The sequence below is a fragment of the Macadamia integrifolia genome, unplaced genomic scaffold (assembly GCF_013358625.1).
Source record: "Macadamia integrifolia cultivar HAES 741 unplaced genomic scaffold, SCU_Mint_v3 scaffold90, whole genome shotgun sequence".
In the NCBI taxonomy this organism is placed as follows: domain Eukaryota; kingdom Viridiplantae; phylum Streptophyta; class Magnoliopsida; order Proteales; family Proteaceae; genus Macadamia; species Macadamia integrifolia.
The window spans coordinates 375,157-380,413 of record NW_024870574.1 but is presented as its reverse complement, the minus strand read 5'-3'; the positions used below and the strand labels follow the sequence as shown (position 1 = coordinate 380,413).

Here is a 5,257-nt window from a genome sequence, read left to right as displayed (position 1 = left end):
TAAATAATTACTATGTAATTAATGAGTTATTTAATTATTTGCATTATCCCTCTTAGATTCTGCTTCTTCCCTTTCTTAGCAAGCAAGTATTTGAGTCATATTGGATAAACCAAGTTTATGAAAAGAAGAGAGATTTACTTATTTGGAATAAGTGCCTTATGGAAAGAAGAGAAATTTACTTATTTTGAATAAGTGTCTTATGGAAAGAAGAGAGATTTTTATATGTAAAAAAAAAAAAAAAAAATGAAAAAGGAATTAAAGTTTTAGGAAACTTAAAGGAGTTTAAGTTTCTTAATTGAATTTCATTATTATAATATAATGCCCCACATTATAAAAAAGTGAGGAGAGTATGGAATTTCAACTTTTTACATCCAATTCTCCTTTTCCTATTTTTGGCTCTCTCTCCACTTTTCTATCTTTCTTCTTCTCTTATCTTCACACCAATGTTGAACTCTAATTCCTGCACAAGGAAGAAAAGTAAGTTAAAAGTTGCACTATTGAAGGAAAGAGAAGGGCTATTAGATAGTCAATTGAAACTTGTGAAGTTTTGAAAGCTCCATAAACTGCACCTGCTGCACACTTGTGATACAAAACTTGGATTGTTGGTTTGAGGAAGAACCATTATCCGGACGAGGAGCTTCGCTTGCTACTCTTTACTCTTTGTAAGTATTGTTTTCATTATTTTGTATTAGTTATCATTTTTGTCTCTACCCTTTTTGTTTGGGGTCACTTTAGGGTCCCCTTTCACTCCTGTAGTTGGGCACACTCTGTCCCTTTTTTAGGTAGTTAATAGGTCCTTAGTAGGCCCAATGAGTTTCAGATCAGTTCTGAAACCATTTTAGTCTCTGGAAGTCAAACTTGCTCAAGACTTTTGACACGACCGGCCGGCCTATAGTCTCCCACCTGTTACTCATTTTCTGCAAAAATTCGATTCTGCTAGTATTCAGCAGAAATTTAACTCTGCAATTGGTTCATATTTCTCTGTTTTGAGATCCCAACCACTTAATAACAGTATAAGGACTTAATTTAAGCCCTCTTTTAATGCATTCAATAAATTCCATATTCAATTCTTGGGTTACACGTGATTTAGCAGAAATTCTAGATTTCTCCCAAATTGAACCAATTCCTCATGTTAGATTGTGAATTTAAGGTGGGATATCAGTATTTAGTCTTCCAATTTGAATAATCCATGCCCAATTTTTCATGCATGCATAGATCCATCTCAAATTTCCCTTGCATGTGTTTCTAAAACCACAAAACAGTGAAATTAAGAAGGGTTTTAACTTCAATTTCAGATTCATTCTCTGTTTTAAGGACTTTGAACAAAATCTTAGTCTTCCAGCCCTATTCGGCCTTGATTAGCAAGGTTCCCATTTCAGATTTTAAGAAATCCTTCCCATGCACATCATAAGGACAGTAATCAAACAATTTAAGTCCTTAATTCATGCTGTATTTCTTCAATTTCTCCTTAATCCTTCAATTCAGCCAAATCGGCTTACTAAAATCATCAATTTCAGTAATATTCTTGCTATTACAAGTTTATATTAGATTAGATTCTTACCTGGTTGAAGGAATTTCCAGCAGCTGCCTCAAAATCAGCAACTCTCTTTTCTTATATCTCGTCGTCTTCTTCTTCTGCTTCTGCTTCTCCTTCTCCTTCTCCTTCTCCTTCTCTTCTTCCTTCTTTTCTTCCTTCTTTTCTTTTCTGGTTTTGTTCTATTCTTACCAGAAAAGAGAAGGAAAGACAGCCGACCTTCCTTTTTATAAACCCCAAATGGTCTTTTAGGTCTGTTTGGTTTTGCTCTTTAATAAAAACCCAATTTGTGTAACTCTTTACAATTTAATAGCACATTGTAGACCCCACTTCCCAATATGGTAATTAGTGCATTAGGACCCCCAATTATGTCTCTACACATGGTAGGAGTGGGTGGTAATATGCTGCAAAAAAGGGGTGGGCCCACAGAGAAAATCCAATTCTCGGGCATTCTGCTACCCGAACAGGCAGGCCTATTGGGCACAGGCTCTCCCACCGGTTGTGCCTTCTCCAGCCTGTTGCTGTCCATCTTCGACCCAAAATTTACTCACCTTATGTGGGACCCTTTTTACCATTATGGGCACTCCCAAGCCTCTTCAAAACCATCATTAAAATTCCCAATTCATTTTCTCTCACCTAGCCCATTAATTTATTATTTCTTTCCACCAAATACCCTTCTTCATAAAATTCTATCTCTAGGACTGGGGGTTATGAAATCAGGGTGTTATAATAAATCTTACAACCATAATTAATATAAACACAAGAATAAATTGTAGAGGTGTCCAACCAACTATGAAGTGTCTTGCAGACACGGCCTCACAACCGTACTGATCTTTTGTCCATCTTAGCTATGGTTCCACCATCTAAAAACAAATATCAACGAGGGGTGAGCTATACAACCGAGTGAGGGGTGAGCATGCAAGCACACACTCACACACATATCATCAATGCCAACCCAAGCTCGCAATATCATGCCATCTGTCTTATATGTAACAATCCACATGATCCATTTATTATTATAATTTCCAATATAATTACTAAGTCTCAATAAATGGGTATACGTGCTATAAGAAACATAGGTGGCATCCCCTACCCTATACGTTGGGCCTGAGAGATACAAGCTAGTTGCAAGCAGAAGTCAGCCATCCGGTCAGAGCCTCGGTCCCGAAATCCCACACTGTCATCGGGCCACCATGATGTCCAAAAACCATGCTTACAGTACGTCGTACCATGCTATGCCCTCTCAGGATACAATTGTAGACACCCAATTTGTCACCCCCTCTGGCTATGATGAAATGCAGATCTTGGACGTGACTTCCTGCTTTCGATCAACAAAGATGATGATTGAATAAGAAAACCCAAAAACATCCCCTACCTAAAAAACCCTGGAAACCCTGCGTGGGAAAGAAGAGGGTCCAATTTTGACTTTTTATATACAAAGGAATCTAGTCAAGATGACCGTATAGATGGAAAATACTCAAAAATATGCTTCCAACGATATATGGTACGTCTAAATCAGACCGTCGGATCTCCTGCAATCATCCCTAGAAAATCACATTTTCTACATGCGTGCTGCACAAGCTGGCCAGCCAGCCAGCCCCGTGCACAGCCCCACGCATAGCACGCACAAGTAGACAGGCCAGCCCATGTGCAGCCATAGGCCAGCCCACTCGCAGCCGCAATCCAGCCCGCGTGGAAGCGCAGGCCAGCCAGTAAGAGCCTGCAAGCCAGGCTGTGTGCAGCCGTAGGCCAGCCTGTGTGTAGTAGCAGGCCAGCCCACGTGCATGCCTAGGGGTGTCAATATCTAAACCGGACCGGTTAAACCGGACCGGACCGAACCGATTAAGCCCGATCCAAACCGAATCGGTGGCTTATCGGGCCGGTTTCGGTTTGTATTTAAAATTGAATCCGGTCTCGGTTCGGTTCGGGTTAGACCATTGGGCCACCGGAAACACCGGAAATATGCACCGAAATCGGAACCGATCCAAACCGGCCCGATATAAAACCGGACTTAAAAGTTAAAACTCATTAATCTAACTGGGCCAACTCTCAAGTGGGAGAAGCCCAAGGCCCCAAGTGTCCAACTGGACCAACAGTAGCCCAAGTGCCCAAGCCCAACATTTATCAACTATTCAAGTTCAACCTGTCAAAACCCAAGTGCCCAAGCCCAACTGCCCAAGCCCAAGTGCCCAAGCGCCCAAGCCCAAGTGCCCAAGCTGCCAACTGGTCCATACCGGTTTAAAAAACCGATCCAAACCGAAATGAACCTGATAAATCCAAACCGGTACAACCCGAACCCAAACCGCACCGAAGCCGACACCGGACCGAAACCGATAATTCCTTAATGGGGCGGTTTCGGTTAGTTCCAAAGTCACACCGAAACCGGTGGAACCGGACCGAAACCGCACCAACCCGGACCGTTGACACCCCTATGCATGCCCCATGCACCTTGCTGGCCCAAAAAGCCCCTCTGCCAGTCTCCCACACACATTCGTGCATGCCTTGCGCACCTCGACCCAGCCTCGTGTGCCGTCGTTAATGGCCAGGATTTGTTTTCCACTGACCCAGTTGGTGAAGAAATTCTCTCTTCATCCATTTATGCATATACACTACCCCGTTAGCATACCTTATACCGCAGCCTCCCATTGGCCCATAAAAAAGAATCTTTTTACCTTACTGGCCCAAAAAATTTCACCTTTTCCCTATTAGTCTAAGAAAATCCCCCTCCCTCCCATTGGTCCAAATTTTCATACTTTCTTCCCATTGGTCCAAAGAAACCACTTTTTGCCCCCATTGGTTAGGGAATTTCCCTTTTCCTCCCCATTGGTTTAAGGATCCTATAAATACCCCCCCTCCCTTTGGTTTTTCACACCACAACACCATAAGGTTCCAAGCCTCTTAGTGAGCATCCTTGGAAGAGCTCTGCCCTCTCTCCTCCCCTTCCCCCTTTGAGGTTTTCCAAGTCTTCAGAGAGATCTTCAAAATTTCCGAAGTGTTCTTTGGATCTTCGAAGTGCTCTTTGGGCCTTCGAAACTCTTCAATCATTTGTTTATTTGAGTGCGATTTTTTCCTCCTAGCCCTCCCATAGCCTATCCTCAGCGAAAGCTCTGTCCTAGTGCCACCTCAGCGTAGCCCTCCTATAGTCTATCTGTAATACCCCGCTTCTTAAACCCGGTATGATTTCGCGTTTGAACCGGTTTAACCATGCAGGAACCGAGCCAGAGGGAATTAGAGCGGGTTCCTTATGGGCTATGATGGCACGGGTGATCTTAAACACCGGCTGGCCCGACAAGTCCGAGCCAGTGCCAGAAGAGACGGGAGTGCCCAAACCGTGTACGTGCACCTACCATAAGGCTATGTACGGATAAAACAGGTATTATATCCGTATTTTAAGGTATATACGTATGCTACATCATATGCTTAGGGTGGGGTTCGCGCCGAGGTCCGAACCCGGTCAAAATCCCAAGTTTTGGCTCTCAGGTGGGTAGGACAGGTGGGTGCACCCACCTGAGTGACCCATCCAAGAGCACTATTCACTTAATTAGGAATGGTATATAAGGCTTTATGATTTTCTTTTCTTTCCATTTATTACCCTCGTACTTGGTGAGAAAAGTAAAGAGGAGAGAGAAAAGAAAGGGAAGAAGAAAGGAAGAGAAGGAAGAGGAAGAAAAGGGGGATTTCAGCGGCGCCGAAGCTCGGTCTTCCCATTCCGGTGCCGGGAGA

At 43.0% G+C, this 5,257-nt stretch overlaps 1 long non-coding RNA gene across 1 annotated transcript; it reads right to left on the bottom strand.

Moving 5' to 3' along the window:
- Nucleotides 1–255: 255 nt before the first annotated feature.
- Nucleotides 256–1,811, bottom strand: LOC122070387. The gene is made up of 2 exons (XR_006137749.1): nt 1,562–1,811; nt 256–460 (listed from the first exon to the last, which is right to left on the bottom strand). It is a non-coding gene; the product is annotated as an uncharacterized LOC122070387 (long non-coding RNA).
- Nucleotides 1,812–5,257: the final 3,446 nt, after the last annotated feature.